The following is an 18,499-nucleotide window of genomic DNA, read 5'->3' as shown; positions in this document are numbered from 1 at the left end:
AACTGAAAGGGTTGATTTTTTTTTTTATAGTGGTAGTGTTGAAGAATTGGTAGTAGAAAAAAGAATTCTAGGAACTGGAGGAAACAATAAAAATGGTTTAGCTCACCTGTCAGCTGTGGGTTTATGCTGGTTAATGTGCTGTACCTATAGCAGAGCATTATATTTGCATTGATTTGTTATTACTATGAATATGTAAAAGTGCTTTTTAAACTAACAGCAGTTTTCTTTTTATATTTTTAAAGAATATTTGTGTAGGAAAAAATGGAGAAAATACATCAAAATGGTTACTAGGTTTTAATTCATTTTTATATCCTACTTCTTTTCCACTTAACATTATAACTTAAGCATTTCTCCAGGTTAATATAACTTCAAAACCACAGAATATTATAAAGCCATTCAAAATGTTTCAGTTGTGCTTTCATAGGGCTGAATTTTGTATTTAATGAATATATAAATTGCTTCTAATACTTAGCTATTATATATCACTGAAACTAACATAAATGTACCAAAATTTTACATTTTCAATATCAAAACATACTTTGCCAACATTTAGAATGACAAATTGCGGAGGAGCATTAAGATATTTTGCAGCTCAGACCTAACCCCATGTGAGGCTTGGGTTTCTAATCCACCTCCACCATTACAACCCAGGCAGCCAGGGGTTAAAACTCCCAGCAGATGGTGCTGCTGCTCTTGAAGCTGCTGACTGAGCATCCCAGGAATTTAAAGACTTGCTTAAACAGGGTTAATACATGGAAGACAGCTGGGCTGTGGCAGAATTGGAGGTCAGGAGGTTAGTCACATTTCCCTGAACACAGAGGACACACCAGTCAGGATCAGTGAAAGCCATTTAGGGAAAGGAAAAAGCAGAGGGGTTCTATTTAAGGGAGCAATTGAATGAGAGGATAGATGGTGCTCGGGTAGAACAGAACCACCAAATACGGAGGGAGGGGGGGATGAAAGAAGACCCAGACAGGCTTGCAGAAAACTGCCAGCACATCCTCCATGCTTGAGATGAGGAGAGAGACCACACCTCCCGCCCACTTCCCAACTCCAAGGTTCATCGTCCTATATTTTCACCAGTATGTAGATGTGAGTTAGCAGAGCTTTGACCTTGCCAGGCTGTTAGACATTTAACTTGGCTAATTCGCTCTGTAAGAGGACACAGTGGGATGTTATCAAGTTGGAAGAAGCTATTAATGTCTTAGAATTAAAATCTCATCAAGGACAGTGCGTGACATCTATTGCAGTCCAAATTCTGCTAATACCTTGAGGGTCTGTTCTTTGTGGAGCACTGTGGTAGATGTTTAGGGGTTTGAAATGGAAAAAAAGTAAGATAGTCTTGGCTCTCAGGTAGTAGTTTACTAAGTAATACACGGACGGTGGATGGAAGAATTAGACAGATGTAATGACTATAGCACTAAGGTCGCCAAGAAAACTGGTACAGAGGATGTGGCAGGTGGTTCAGAGGTGAGAGACAAGGATTGGTGAGGAAGGCTGAATTTTTATGAAGGATGTAGGAAAATACTAACAAAGATGTAGGAAGCCATTATAAGTGAAAGAATCACATAAGGAAAGGCACCAAGGAACTGTTTCCACCTTCCCCCACAACCCCCATCCACCCTCCGCCCCCCCACATAGATGGGTACATATACTTCATCCTAAAGTACTCTGAGGTCTCTTTATGGGATAAATAAATCTATTCTCAACTTCAATTTCTGGTGTTAAATAGTGTTCCAAAATATATTTTGAATATTTGAAGACCCAGTGAAAGACCATGGGCTTTAATGCTAGACAGATTGGGGCTTAAACTTCAATCCATTTTCTAGTTGTGTGACCTTGAATAAGTTACTCGAATCTCTCTGAGCACTTCTATTATTTATAAAATTGGATAAGAATGGGCTTTGCAAAGTTGTTGTAAGAATTAAATAGGAAAATGTGTTAATACACGTGCTTGGTAAGAACCGCTTTCCTCGCCTTCACTTCCGTAGGGCACCCTTCTGCTGACCAGGTCTGTGCTCCCTGCCTTCTTGGTCGCACTAGAGGGCGACATCATCCCGTTCTTGCTTCCAAGGCTTCCGGGAGCGAGAGCCTTCTCAGCAGACAGGATTTTTCTAAATGCCTCAGCGAGGGAGGAAGCAGAAACCCTGTGCTCCAGAATGTGAATAGGGCAGTAGGAGATAAACTGTGGAAGGATTTGGGGGCAGCTGCTGTGTCCCTTTTTGGGCAACAGCTGTGTATGAAGACATCATCGGACGGCACCATTGCAGCATGTCTTTTTGCCAGCTCGGTTGGGAGGACTTCTGGTGCTACTAGACCAGCAGACCATTAGACTGGGCATCTAAATGACCCACTTGGTTGCTACTAGAAAACCACTGTGTCTGTATGATATCTCTAAAAAGCCTACTGGAACTTGTCTGCTGGAGAGTCAGAACTATGGTGACCATGTATTCTAGTTTGCCTGGGACAGTCCTGGTTTATGCCTGGCATAATTACTAATAGTGCCCCTTTTACTTTCAGTGTCCTGATTTGGAGAATAAATTGCATGCCCACCGTATTCAGAATATTAGGAGGTATACTTACTAACAGTGTGGATCTGACCCAACAAGCGTCCTTGGGTCTGGTTAAGATGATGCATGGGCTTTGGAGTCAGAAAGTGGCAGACATATCTGGGTTAAAATCCCTGTTTTGTCTGTACATCACTGGCTGGTTATTTGACATTTCTAAGCCTCAGTTTTCTGATGTATAGATTAGAGATAATAACAGGACACAAACATTGTACCTTTTTTTTTCTTTTTTTTTTTTAAGCTCTTTATTGGAATATAATTGCTTTACACTCTTGTACCAGTTTTTGAGGTACACCAAAGTCAATCAGCTGTATTTATACACATATCCCCATATTCCCTCCCTCCTGCGACTCCCTCCTCCCCTCCCCATCCCAGCCCTCCAAGGCATCACCCATCATCGAGTTGATCTCCCTTTGTTGTACAGCAACTTCCCACTAGCTATGTATTTTACAGTTGGTAGTGTAAATATGTCTATGCTACTCTCTCACTTTGTCCCAGCTTCCCTTTCGCCCCCTGCCCCCCGCAACCTCGTGGCCTCCCGTCCATTCTCTGCATCTGCATCCTTATTCTTGTCTTGTAACTGGGTTTATCAGTACCATTTTTTTTTTTTTTTAGATTCCATATGTATGAGTTAGCATATGGTATTTGTTTTTCTCTTTCTGGCTTACTTCACTTTGTATGACAGACTCTAGGTCTATCCACCTCATTACATATAGCTCCATTTCATTCCCTTTTATACCTGAGTAATATTCCATTGTATATATGTGCCACATCTTTATCCATTCATCTGTTGATGGACATTTAGGTTGCTTCCATGTCCTAGCTATTGTAAATAGTGCTGCAATAAACATTACGGTACATGTTTCTTTTTGGATTATGGTTTTCTCCGGGTATATGCCCAGGAGTGGGATTACCGGATCATATGGTAGTTCTATTTTTAGTTTTTTAAGGAACCTCCAAACTGTTTTCCATATTGGCTGTACCAACTTACATTCCCACCAACAGTGCAGGAGAGTTCCCTTTTCTCCATACCCTCTCCAACATTTGTTGTTTCCAGATTTTGTGATGATGGCCATTCTGACCAGTGTGAGGTGATAGCTCATTGTGGCTTTGACTTGCATTTCTCTGATGATGAGTGATGTTGAGCATCTTTTCATGTGTTTGTTGGCCATCTGTATGTCTTCTTTGGAGAAATGTCTATTTAGGTCTTCTGCCCATTTGTGGATTGGGTTATTTGCTTTTTTGGTATTAAGCTTCATGAGCTGCTTGTGTATTTTGGAGATTAAGCCCTTGTCAGTTGCTTTGTTGGCAAGTATTTTCTCCCATTCTGAGGGTTGCCTTTTAGTCTTGTTTATGGTTTCTTTCACTGTGCAAAAGCTTTTAAGTTTCATGAGGTCCCATTTGTTTATTCTTGATTTTATTTCCTTGATTCTAGGAGGTGGGTCAAAAAGGATCTTGCTTTGATGGATGTCATAGAGTGTTGTGCCTATGTTTTCCTCTAGGAGTTTTATAGTGTCTGGCCTTACCTTTATGTCTTTAATCCATTTTGAGTTTATTTTTGTGTATGGTGTTAGGAAGTGTTCTAATTTCATTCTTTTACATGCTGCTGTGCAGTTTTCCCAGCACCACTTATTGAAGAGGCTGTCTTTTTTCCATTGTATATTCTTGCCTCCTTTGTTAAAGATAAGGTGCCCATGTGTGCTTGGGCTTACCTATGAGTTCTCTATTCTGTTCCATTGATCTATATTTTGGTTTTTGTGCCAGTACCATACTGTCTTGATCACTATGGCCTTGTAGTATAGTTTGAAGTCAGGAAACCTAATTCCACCAACTCCATTTTCCCTTATCAATATTGCTTTGGCTATTCGGGGTCTTTTGAGTTTCCATACAAATCGTAAGATTTCTTGTTCTAGTTCTGTGAAAAATGCTGTTGGTAATTTGATAGGGATTGTGTTGAATCTGTAGATTGCTTGGGTAGTACAGTCATTTTCACAATGTTGATTATTCCAATCCAGGAACATGGTGTGTCCCTCCATCCGTTTGTATCATTTTTGATTTCTTTCCTCAGTGTCTCATAGTTTTCTGCGTACAGGTCTTTTGCCTCCTTAGGCAGGTTGATTCCTAGGTATTTGATTCTTTTTGTTGCAATGGTGAATGGGAGAGTTTCCTTAATTTCTCTTTCTGCTCTTTTGTTGTTAGTGTATAGGAATGCAAGTGATTTCTGCGCGTTAATTTTGTACCCTGCTACTTTACTAAATTCATCAATTAGTGCTAGCAGTTTTCTGGTAGAGTCTTTAGGGTTTTCTATATATAATATCATGTCATCTGCAAAGAGTGACAGTTTTACTTCTTCTTGTCCAATTTGGATTCCTTTTATTTCTTTTTCTTCTCTGGTTGCTGTGGCTAAAACTTCCAAAACTATGCTGAATAATAATGGTGAGAGTGGACACCCTTGTCTTGTTCCTGTTCTTAGAGGGAATTCTTTCAGTTTTTCACCATCTAGAACAATTTTGGCTTTTGGTTTCTCATATATGGCTTTTATTCTGTTGAGGTAATTTCCTTCTATGCCCATTTTCTAGAGAGTTTTTATCATAAATGGATGTTGAATTTTGTCAAAAGCTTTTTCTGCATCTATTGAGATTATCATATGGTTTTTATCCTTCAGTTTGTTGTTATGATGTATCATATTGATTGGTTTGCGTATATTGAAGAATCCTTGCATTCCTGGGATAAACCCCACTTGATCATGGTGTATGATCTTTTTAATGTGCTGTTGGATTCTGTTAGCTAGTATTTTGTTGAGGATTTTTGCATCTATATTCATCAGTGATATTGGTCTGTAATTTTCCTTTTTTGTGACATCTTTGCCTGGTTTTGGTATCAGGGTGATGGTGGCCTCATAGAGTGAGTTTGGGAGTGTTCCTCCTTCTGCTATATTTTGGAAGAGTTTGAGAAGGATAGGTGTTAGCTCTTCTCTAAATGTTTAATAGAATTCACCTGTGAAGCCATCTGGCCCAGGGCTTTTGTGTGTTGGGAGATTTTTAATCAGAGTCTAAATTTCCGTACTTGTGATTGGTCTGTTCATAGTTTCTATTTCTTCCTGGTTCAGTCTTGGAAGATTGTATTTTTCTAAGAATGTATCCATTTCTTCCAGGTTATCCAATTGATTGGCATATAGTTGTTTGTAGTAGTCTCTCATGATCTTTTGTATTTCTGCGGTGTCCATTGTTACTTCTCCTTTTTCATTTCTAATTCTGTTGATTTGTGTCTTCTCCCTTTTTTTCCTAAGTCTGGCTAATGGTTTATCAATTTTGTTTATCTTCTCAAAGAACCAGCTTTTAGTTTCATTAATCTTTGCTATTGTTTCTTTCCTTTCTTTTTCATTTATTTCTGCTCTGATCTTTATGATTTCTTTCCTTCTGCTCACTTCAGGGTTTCTTTGTTCTTCTTTCTCTAATTGTTCTAGGTGTAAGGTTAGGTTGTTTAATCAATATTTTTCTTGTTTCTTAAGGTAGGACGGTATTGCTATAAACTTCCCTCTTAGAACTGCTTTTGCTGCATCCCATAGGTTTTGGGTTGTTGTGTTTTCATTGTCATTTGTTTCTAGATATTCTTTGATTTCCTGTTTGATTTCTTTAATGATTTCTGGGTTGTTTAATAGCGTATTGTTTAGCCTCCATGTGTTTGTATTTTTTGCAGTTTTTTTCCTGTAATTGATATCTAGTCTCATGGCATTGTGGTCAGAGAAGATGCTTGATGTGATTTCAATTTTCTTGAATTTTCCGAGGTTTGATTTATGACCAAAGATGTGATCTATCCTGGAGAATGTTCCATGTGCACTTGAGAAAAACGTGTATTCTGTCGTTTTTGGATGGAATGTCCTATAAATATCAATTAAGTTGAGATGGTCTAATGTGTCATTTAAAGCTTGTGTGTCCTTATTTATTTTCTGTTTGGAAGATCTGTCCATTGATGTAAGCTGGGTGTTCAAGTCTCCCACTATTATTGTGTTACTGTCGATTTCCCCTTTTATGGTTGTTAGCATTTGCCTTATGTATTGAGGTGCTCCTATGTTGGGTGCATAGATTTTTACCATTGTGATATGTTCTTCTTGAATGGATCCCTTGATCATTCTGTAGTGCCCTTCCTTGTCTCTTGTAATAGTCTTTACTTTAAAGTCTAATTTGTCTGATATGAGTATTGCTACTCCAGCTTTCTTTTGGCTTCCATTTGCATGGAATATGTTTTTCCATCCCTTTACTTTCAGTCAATATGTATCCCTTGGTCTGAAGTGGGTTTCTTGTAGGCAGCATATAGAAGGGTCTTGTTTTTGTATCCATTCAACCAGTCTGTGTCTTTTGGTTGGAGCATTTAATCCATTTACATTTAAGGTGATTATTGACATGTGTGTTCCTATTACCATTTTTCTTAACTGTTTTGGGTTTGTTTTTGTAGGTGTTTTCCTTCTCTTGTGTTTCCTACTTAGAGAAGTTCCTTTAGCACTTGTTGTAAGGCTGGTTTGGTGGTGCTGAATTCTCTTAACTTGTGCTTGTCTGCTTTTGATTTCTCTGTCAAATCTGACTGAGGTTCTTGCTGGGTAGAGTATTCTTGGCTGTAGGTTTCTCTCTTTCAGGACTTTCAGTATATCCTGCCATTCCCTTCTGGCCTGCAGAGTTTCTTCAGAAAGATCAGCTGTTATCCTGATGGGTTTTCCCTTATATGTTGTTTGTTGCTTTTCTCTTGCTGCTTTTAATATTTTTTCTTTGTGTTTAATTTTCATTAGTTTGATTAATATGTGCCTCGGTGTATTTCTCCTTGGGTTTATTCTGTATGGGACTCTCTGTGCTTCTTGGACTTGGTGAATTATTTCCTTTCCCATGTTGGGGAAGTTTTCCACTATAACCTCTTCAAATATTTTCTCAGACCCTTTATATTTTTCTTCTTCTTCTGGGATGCCTGTGATTCGAATATTGGTGCACTTAATGTTGTCACCAAGGTCTCTGAGACTGTCTTCTATTCTTTTTATTCTTTTTCCTGCTCTGTGGCAGTTATTTCCCACATTCTATCTTCCAACTCATTTATTCGTTCTTCTGCCTCAGTTATTCTGCTGTTTATAGCATCTAGATTATTTTTAATATCTGTTATTTTCTTCTCCCTTTCTGTTTGTTTGCTCTTTAGTTCTTCTGAGTCCTTATTAACTGTTTCTTGTATTTTCTGTGTTTTGTTATCGAGATTTTGTATCATTTTTACTATCATTACTCTGAATTCTTTTTCAGGCATTTTTCCTATTTCCTCTTCATTTATTTGGTCTTGTGGGTTTTTTTCCTGCTCCTTTGCCTGCATGGTGTTTCTTTGTTTTCTCATGGTAGTCCAAACTTCAGAGGTTGCTTGTCCTGGCAATAAAGGGGTTTAAAGAAGTCTGTCCAAGCCCCAGACTAATGGCAGAGTGTGGAGTCAAACAAATACTAAGTCAAGGAAACACATACATGTATAAGATACACAAATACTGAATCCAATAGAACATAAGGCACTAGAAAGACCTGACAGAAGAACCCCAGTATGCTATCAGACATTCAAAGGGAAAACCAACCGAAATTCAAAACCAAAACAGAATAAAACAGAAACAAAAGCAAAAACAAACAAACAAACTAGCAAACAAATAACTCCACACACACACAAACTCAAATCCAGGGAGATATTGAAAGCTAGGATCAAATACAATAAAGAGCTAGAGTACCACCAGACAGACTTTCATTCTGAAGATTCTCAGAATGAAATCAGACAATTATACTAAGATCTAAGATAAAGACAAAAACCTAATAATAAATACCTAAGCAGTGTGTCATCTGGAGACTAACTCAAGGAGACAGAGCAGACAGATAATATTGCTTATAAGTATATTAAGATAAAAGAAACTCAAAAAAGGATAGAGGACATGGCAACAGAAGAGCATAGTGTGACTGGAAATATGAAAATAGAAAGAAATAGAAATGCATAAAAGATAGAGATGGGAAGAAGGTAGGAGAGATACAGTCAGCACTACAAAGAACTTAGCTAGAAATAGAAATTTATAAAAAGGCTAAAAATAAAAATAGAATAAAAAATAGAATTAAAAAATATGTTATAAAATGTGTAGATCTCTTAGGACTAAGATTGTAACTAATTTAAAAAAACAAAACAAAAAAAACAAAACTAGAACTGACCCCAGAATGGGCCAGTTCAGTAGAATTAATACTAGTATTTCTGTTTCCTTGGGGTCTCAGCTCTAAGAGTCTTTCTACCCGCCTTGGGCTTCCTGTATTATTCTGCGACAGCACAGCTTCCTTTATTATTTGTCTGTAAACGCTAGTGTGTGAGGAGAGAGAGGGTACAATAGTGGCTCCTTCCCCTGGGAGTGAGTGAGCAATAGTGCCCTGCCTGGGGCATGGTGGCTTGGGCAGCTTGGGCTGAGAGCGCAACTCCAACCGCGACTCCTGCCCCCTGCTACTACTCTGCCGGGCGCACTGCCTGGGTCACGGCAGTTCAGTCGGCTGTGGCGGTGCCTGTTGCAGAGGGATGCTGGCAGCTCAGGTGTAAACAGAATGTCTCAGAGTTGGGCCACTCTTGGCTGCAGGCACTCTAGGGCAGCCCCACCCGGGGGCCTTTGTTATACCTGAGTGCATTAGCTAGATCCACAGGGGTCCTTCCTCTGTCTGTCACAGGCTCCAAGAGAGAGGCTACACCTGCGGCTCCTCTCCCCTGCTTGTGAGTCAGCAGTATCCAGCCGCCACTATGGCTGCGCAGCTTTCTGTGGTAGGCACCCTCTGCTGCAGATTTCTTCCCTCCTGTCCTCTCCGTCCGTCTCCCCACTGCCAACAATGTTTCTCACCCTGAACCAGTTCTCTGGTTCCCACGCTTCTGCTCCCAGACCTGCTGTTCAGCTGTGAATTGACATCTCAGTCTGGGCACACTGAGCCATGGTGCAGACCCTCTGTGTGTTTCTCACTCTTTCCCGTCTGCCACATCTCAGCCACTTCACCCTCTTTGAACAGTTGTAAATGCCTTCCTACTGACCCAAGGAAATTCCCTGTTGGAGAAGGGGTTTCCCTGTCAGATAAGGGACGTATCCCCGAATTCAGCAATCTCCCCTCTGTTTCAGATCCCCCCACCCTAGGGTGTGGGACCCATCCCTTTGCTTTCTTCTCCTCCTCTTTCTCCTTTTGTTTTTTTTTCCTCTCTGTCCTACCCAGTTACGTCAGGATCTTTGCAGTCCTTTCTGGTGTCCGAGGTCGTTTGTTGATGTTCAGCTGGTTCTCTGTGGAAATTATTGCATCTTTTGGTGTATTCCTAATGCATCTGTGGAGAGGGATACATTCCATGTCCTTCTACTCCACCACCATTTTTTTCTCTCCCACCTTTTAATCTTCCTAATTAAAGTGCTTACCAGAATCTCTAGCATGTAGCAATACGTGGTAGCTATCCTTGTTGTTATTTTTAAGATTCACTGTAAGATTCAGGCTCTCCTCTGAATTCAAGAGGATTTAAGCTGTATTGTTCAAGAAGAGGTGAAGAAATTGAAGACCAAAGTAAAATGAATTGCTCAAGGTCACAAGATAATTATTGAGATGCCCATGATGAGAGCCAAATGAGCACTAATTTCTCAGAACTCACTGTCTGGTTCACCAAGGTGGTTACTGTTTCTACAGAGACCGTTCAAGGTTAAAGATGTGACCTAGTTTCTGTCCTGCAGCTTTAGCAAATACTGGACTCAATATTATTCTGAAGCTTAGAGGACAGTAGACATTTGACTACTTCATTAAAAAAATTTTTTTTGCAAATGTCTCAAACATATGAATAAGAATAGAGAATCTGGTAATGAACACCAGTGTATGTACCTCTATCAAATCTAATGTTATGTGCTACCTGGGCAAGTCTTTCTTTCAAAGGCATTAAATGTCATAAATATAATTAAGACCTCCTATGCACTCCTCCTTTATACAAGCTTCTTTCCTTATTTATTACATCGTGTTATTTAACAGGTTTTAAACCTTAAGTGGTATTACACATATCTCATTGCAACTTTTTCGTTTTGCTTAATATGTGTTTGGGTTTCATCCATGCTCATAAGTACTCTGTAGCATGCCATTATATGAATAATCTACAATTTACTATCTGTTTTCCTCTCTATGGACATTTTGGTTGGTTCCCACTTTTTGCATGCATGAGACTTTCTGTAGGGGTTATAGACAGAAGTGGACTTGCATGGTCTTAGGGTATGAGTATATTCAATTTGACTCAATGTTGCCAAATTTTGCCAAAAATTGTTAAAATTTTCCTAACTGGTTGTTTCAATTTCCATTGTATTAAAATTTTTTCCCAGATGAAAATATATTACAGGCTTACCTTGGGGTGCATGTATCTTTTTGAATTAGTGTTTTTGTTTTCTTGGAATATATATCCAGGAGTGGAGCATTAGGAGACCCGCTCAAAAGATATTGCTATGATTTACATCAAAGAGTGTTCTGCCTATATTTTATTCTAGGAGTTTTGTAGTTTCTGGTCTTACACTTGGTCTTTAATCCATTTTGAATTTATTTTTGTATGTGGTGTGAGCAAATGTACTAATTTCATTCTTTTATATGTAGCTGTCCAGTTTTCCCAGCATCACTTATTGAAGAGACTGTTGCTGGGTCATATAGTATTTCTATTTTTCATATTTTGAGGAAAACCCATGCTGTTTTCCATGGTGGCTGTACCAATTCACATTCCCACCAGCAGTGTACAAGGGTTCCCTTTTCTCCATATCCTCACCAACACTTGTCATTTGTAGACTTTTCGATGATAGCCATTCTGACTGGTGTGAGGTGATGTCTCATTGTGGTTTTGATTTTCATTTCTCTGATGATTTGTGATGTTGAACATCTTTTCATGTGCTCATTGGTCATCTGTGTATCCTGTTTGGAAAAAAATGTCTATTCAAGTTTTCTGCCCATTTTAAAAATCATGCTGTTTGTTTTTTTGATATTGAATTATATGAGCTGTTTATATATTTTGGACATTAAACCCTTATTAGTCATATCATTTGCAAATTTTTCCCTCCCATTGAGTATGTTGTCTTTTTGTTTTGTTGATGGTTTCCATTGGTGTGCAAGAGCATTTACATTTAGTTAGGTCCCATTTGTTTATTTTTGCTTTTGTTTCCTTTACCTTAGAAAACAGGCTCCAAAATATTGCTACAATTTACATCAAAGAGTGTGCTGCATATATTTTCTTCTAGGAGTTTTGTAGTTTCTGGTCTTACACTTGGTCTTTAATCCATTTTGATTTTATTTTTGTATGTGGTGTGAGTAAATCTTCTAATTTCATTCTTTTACATGTAGCTGTCCAATTTTCCCAGCACCACTTATTGAAGAGACTGTCTTTTCCCCATGGTATATCCTTGCCTCCTTTGTTGTAGGTTAGTTGACCATAGGTGTGTAGATTTATTGCTGGGCTTTCTATCCTGTTCCATTGATCCAGTACCATACTGCTTTGATAACTGGAGCTTTGTAGTGTGGTCTGGTGGCAGGGAGTGTGATACCTTCAGCTTTGTCCTTTTTTCTGAAGGTTGCTTTGGCAATTTGGAATCTTTTCTGGTTCCAAAAAAATTTTAGGATTATTTGTTCTAGTTCTGTGAAAAATATCATGGGTATTTTTATAAGGATTGCATTAAATCTGTAGATTGCTTTGGGTAGTATGGACATTTTAACAATATTAATCCTTCCCATCCATGAACATGGTATATCTTTTCATTTATTTCTGTCAATTTGAATTTCCTTCATCAATCTCTTATAATTTCCAGAGTATAAGTCTTTCACCTTCTTGGTTAAGTTTATTCCTAGGTATATTATTCTCTTTGATGCAATTGTAAATGGTATTGTTTTCTTGAATTCTTTTTCTGATAGTTCATTATTATTGTTTAGAAAAGCAACAGATTCTGTGTATTAATCTTATATCCTGCAATTTACTGAATTTATTACAACTATTAGTTGTAATAGTTTTTTTGTGTGTGAGACTTTAAGGTTTTATATATATAAAGCCATAAATATATAATATATTTTATATGTTTTAAACAATATATATTATATAAAATCTTAAATATATAGTATATAATATATATTTTATATATATTATCATGTCATCTGCAAATAGTGACAGTTAACTTCCCTTTTAATTTAGGTATCTTTTATTTCTTTTTCCTGTATGATTGCTGTGGCTAGGAATGCCAATACTATGTTAAATAGAGGTGATGAAAGTGAGCATGCCTGTCTTGTTCCTGATTTTAGAGGAAAAGCTTTCAGCTTTTTTACTCTTGAGTATGATGTTAGCTGTGGGTTTGTCATAAATGGCCTTTGTTAAGTTGAACTGTGTTCTCTGTATACAAATACTGATGAGCTTTTATAACGAATGGATGTTGAATTTTGTCAAATACTTTTTCTGCATCTATTGAGATGGTCATGCGATTTTTTATCCTTCCTTTGTTATTGTGGTGTATCACATTGATTGATTTGAGAGTACTGAAACATTTTTACTTCTCTGGAATAAATCCCACTTGATCATGGTGTATGATCCTTTTTATATATTGTTGAGTTTGGTTTGCTAGTATTTTGTTGAGGATGTTTGCATTTTTACTCATCAGAAATATTGCCCTGTAATTTTCTTTTTTTTAAGTCTCTTTTTCTGGTTTTGGTATCAGGGTAATGGAGGTTTTGTATAATGAATTTGGGAATGTTCTGTCCTCTTTGATTTTTTTTGGAATAGTTTGAGAAAGGTAGATATTAGCTGTTCTTTATATTTTTGGTAGAATTCCCCTGTGAAGCTGTTGGTCCTGAGCTTCTGTGTGCTGGGAATTTTTTTTTTATTTAAAAATTCAATTTTACTGCTAGTGAACAGTATATTCAGTTTGTCTATTTCTTCATGATTCAGTTTTGGAAGGTTGTATGTTTGTAGAAATTTGTCCATTTCTTCTAAGTTTTCCAATCTGTTGTCATATAGTTGTTTGTAGTATTCTTTAATGATTTTTTTGAATCTCTGTGGTATTGGTTTTTATGTCTCCTCTACCATTTTTTATTTTCTTTGTTTGGATCATCTCTCCTTTTTTCTTGATGAACCTGGCTAAAGACTTACCAATTTTGTTTATCTCTTCAAGAAACCAATTCTTGGTTTCATTGACCTTTTCTATTGTTTTATTTGTCTTTATTTCATTTATTTCCTCTGTGATTTTTCTTATTTCCTGCCTTCTGCTGACTTTGGGCTTTGTTTATTCTTTTTTTTCTAATTCCTTTAGATGGTAGGTTAGGTTGTTTATTGAGATTTTTCTTGTTTCTTCAGATAGGCCTGTACTGCTGTATGCTTCTTTCTTAGAACTATTTTTGTTGCATCCCATAGATTTTGAAAAGTTTTGCTTTCATTTTTATTTATCCCAGGGTATTTTCTGATTTCCTCTTTGATTCCTTCATTGATCCGTTTTTTGTTTGTTTTTGTTTGTTGTTGTTTTTAGTATTATGTTGTTTAGTTTCCACATGTTTATGTTTTTCTCATTTTTCTTGCTGTAATTGATTTCTAGTTTTATGCTGTCATGGTCAGAAAAAAATGCTTGATATAGTTTCTATCCTCTTAAATTTGTTGAGACTTGTTTTGGGGCGTTTTATCTATCCTTGAGACCATTCCATGTGCACTTGAAAAGAACGTGTATTCTGTTTTGGGATGGACTGTCCTATAGATATCTGTTCAGTCCAACTGGTCTAATGTGTCCTTTAAGTTCACTGTTTCTTGGTTGATTTTCTGTCTGGATCATCTATCCATTGATGTAAGTTGAGTGGTAAAGTCCTCTACTGTTATTTTATTATTGTTAATTCCTCCTTTTATGTCTGTTAATATTTGCTTTATATATTTAGGTGCTCCTGTATTAGGTGCATATATGTTAACAAGTGTTATATACTCTTCTTGTATTGATCCCTTTTCATGCTACCCCCACTTTCTTGTCATTTCCATGTGCATAAAATATCTTTTTCCATCCCCTCACTTTTAGTCTGTCTTTAGCTCTGAAGTGAGTCTCTTGTAAACAGCATATAGATGGGTCTTATTTGTTAATCGAATCAGTTACCCTATGTCTTTTGATTGGAACATTTAGTCCACTGACATTTAATGTAAGTGTTGATAGGCATGTACTTATTGCCATTTTGTTACTTATTTTCTGGGTGTCCTCATAATTCTTTTCTGTTCATTTCTTCTTCTTTTTTTTTTTAGTTTCTTTCCTTGTGGTTTGATGGATCCCTTAGTGATATGCTTGTGTTCCTTTATGTCTAGTTTTTGTGTATCTATTGTAGGTTTTTGGTTTGTGGTTACCATGGGATTCATGTGTGTTGACCTATAACTGTATCTATTTGTCTTAAACTGGTAGTCTTTTAAGTTCAGCTACATTCTAAAAGAGCTACATGTTTTTACTCCCCTCCCCCACTTTCGTGGGGTTTTTTTTAAAGATTTTTTTCTTAATGTGGACCATTTTAAAAGTCTTTTATTGAATTTGTTACAATATTGCTTCTGTTTTATGTTTTGGTTTTTTGGCCACAAGGCATGTGGGATCTTAGCTCCCTGACCAGGGATCAAACCCACACCCCCTGCTTTGGAAGGGAAAGTCTTAACCACTGGACCAGCAGGGAAGTCCCCACTTTTGTGTTTTTGATGTCATATTTTACATGACATATTTTCATGTTTATTCCTTCACTGTTTATTGTAGTTATAGTTGATTTTACATTTTTTAAATCTTTTAATCTTTGTACTAGCTTATTTAAGTGGTTGATCCACAGTTTTTATTATGTATTTGCCTTTACTAGTGGAATTTTTCCTTTCCTATAGATTCTTTGAGTTCACTGTTACTTTCTTTTGCTTGATTAAGTCTGCTTTTGAAACTCTCTAGTGAATCTTTCATGATTCCATGTGGATCTTTCTTACTTGGTTGTACAGGTCTTTTTGGCAGTTTTCAGTTTGTTTTTGGTGAGAATCACTCCACATGTAGATATGTTTTTGATGTGTTCATGACAGGAGGTGAGCTCTGCATCCTCCTACTCTGCCACATTGAGCTCCCTTCTAACAATCTATTTCAAACTAATAACAACTTCAGTTGCATAAAAACTCTACTCTTTTACATGTCTCCTACTTTATATTATATTATTCATGTCACAAATTACATCTTTTTTATGTATCACTTAACATAGTTTTATAGTTATAGTTATTATTTTATGCTTTTATATTTTAAATTCTATAAAAGTGATTATGCACCACCATTACAATATTACATTGTGTATTTGTCTAAATATTTAGCTTTATTAGAGAGCTAAATATTTTTGTATATTTTTGTGTTGCTGTCTAGCATCACCTCATTTCAACTTGAAGGACTTCCTTTAGCATTTCTTGTAAGGCAGGTCTAGTTTTTTGTTTTTGTTTTTTTGTTTGTTTTTAATCTGGGAAAGTCTTTATTTCTCCTTCATTTCTGAAGAACAGTTTTTCTGGATATAGGCTTCTTATTTGGCAGGGTTTGTTTTTCCTTTCAGCACTTTGAATATACTATCCCACTCTTTACTGGCCTGAAAGATTTCTACTGAGAAATCTACTGATAATTTTATGGAAGCTTCCTTGTACATGATAAATCACTTTTCTCTTGTTGTTTTCAAGATTTTTTCTTCATCTTTGATTTGACAATTTGATTATAATGTATATTGGTCTGGGATTCTTTGGATTCATCTTAGTTGGTATTGTTGAGCTTCTTAAAGTTGAATATCCATTTTCTTCCTTAGATTTGGTAAGTTTTTGGCAACTATTTCTTCATATAAGCTCTCTGCCCTCTTCTCTCTCTCTTATTCTTCTGGGACTTCTATTATACTCCACAAATACTCCCATAAGTGGTCTGCTCTGTGGTCTTTCATAAATCCATAGGACTGCTTCACTTTTATTCATTCTTTTTTCCTTTTTCTCTTCTACTCAACGGTTTCAAATGACTTGTGTTTGAGTTCACTGATACTTTCTTCTGCTTGATCAAGTCTGCTTTTGAAACCCTCTAGTGAATCTTTCAATTCAATTATTGTATTCTTCAGCTCCAGACTTTCTCTTTGGTTCTTTTTTATAGTTTCTGTCTATTTGTTGATATTTGGATTTTTGGTTGTGTATCATTTCCTGATTTTTTTAGTTGTCTATGTTATCTTGTAGCCCATTAAACTTCTTTAAGATGGTTATTTTAAATTATTTACCACATAATTAATTGATTTCCATTTCTTAGGGTCAGTTTCTGGAGATTTATTTGGTTCCATTGATTGTGTCATGTTTCCCTGTTACTTCATACACCTTGTTATATTTTACTTGGATTTGGGCAGTTGGAAGAACAGCAATCTCTCCCATTCTTTACAGACTGCCTTTGTGCAGAGGAAGACCTTCACCAGTCAGCCTGGGTAGAGATTCTAGAGGCCTCTCAAACTTCCTGGGGAAATGTCTTCTCTAGCCTCGTACATGTAACTGCCCAGGTAGAGAGGTTTGCCTGTTTCTTTTTCTGGAGCTCATAATCTCTTGCTCCCACTGATGTCTCTTTGAACTGCAGACTTTCTGATGTAGCACCAAACCACTGAACTCTCCTTCATTTTCAGTGGCTTTCAGGCACCCAAAGTATGTCAGTTCCTCATCAGTGTTCCAAGTCAGGCTAGACAGAAACTGGCCCTTGGTAGCCCCTGAAAAGCTGGAAATTTGGATAAGTGTACTACTCTTTCCCTCCTGAGGGAGAAGCAATGAGCTGATCAGACTGAGGTATGCTAGCTTGGGGCAAAAGTTATCTTATATGAAAAGCAACAGCTTTTTTCACTCGTTTCAATACAACTATTCTTGTCTTGCACTTGCCTGGGGTTGTGGACTGTTTTCTGGAGTTCTCAAAAAGCCTTTGTACCATATGTTGTTGTTTAATTGGTGTCTCTGTGGGGGAATGAGGTTTGGGCCTTCTCATTTCTGTTATCTTGTTCATGTCACTCCTTATATGGGACACTTTTAAGAGTGAACTTATTTTATATATAACATATAACTGGTACACTATTGAGAGGGGATGGTTAAAGTCATTAAAAGTATATCTTTCTTAAAATTTATTAACTCTGTAACATATTGGTTTTGTTATATTGATAGGCCTATAAAATAGTCCTACTTTAATATACTTTCAATAAAAATATATGCACATTAAACCAAACTATTGTAACTATGAGAACCACTTAAGTTTAACTTCAACATTGAAATTTTAAGCTGAATTTACAATAGCATTCACAATTGTGAGAGCTACTTCACTTTTATTGTAATGAACTCACAACCTTGATCCCCTGTAGTGGAGGAAAACAATGAACTATTATCGGACTTATCCTAACTGACTTTCTCTCTGAAGCCTCTGGAGACTTTGATATAAAACTGACAGAATTGAACACTTTTTCTGCTGTTGGAGCCAACACATTCTCATTTTACTTTGGTACATGCAAAGAACACTTAGATATGAAAAAGAGCAAAATAATTTATGAATTTGCTGCAAATGAAAAGTCATGCGTCACCTGAGGATATGTAAGTATCAATACTAACTTCTGAGACTGCACGCTGAAAATCAGCTTTTTGGGGCACAGTTTTCAGATAACAACTGCTAAATCTTTTTAGAAAGAATAGATTGTCTTTCTTTTACATAATCATTCTGTTGAAGTGTGATTCATGTACTTCTCAAGAGACTGCACAGGTTGTAAGTGTAGAGCTCAGTGAACACTTTGGATCAAGAAACAGAACATTAGAAGCACCCACTCTTCTACCATAATACATCCTTCCTCCCCAAGGGTAATCGTTATCCTGACACCTAGCACCATCTTTTAGTGTTGTCTACTTCTGAAATTTATTTAAAAGGTATCATA

This window comes from Hippopotamus amphibius, chromosome 3 (assembly GCF_030028045.1).
Source record: "Hippopotamus amphibius kiboko isolate mHipAmp2 chromosome 3, mHipAmp2.hap2, whole genome shotgun sequence".
Lineage (NCBI taxonomy): Eukaryota > Metazoa > Chordata > Mammalia > Artiodactyla > Hippopotamidae > Hippopotamus > Hippopotamus amphibius.
Note: the sequence above shows the minus strand (reverse complement) of the source record.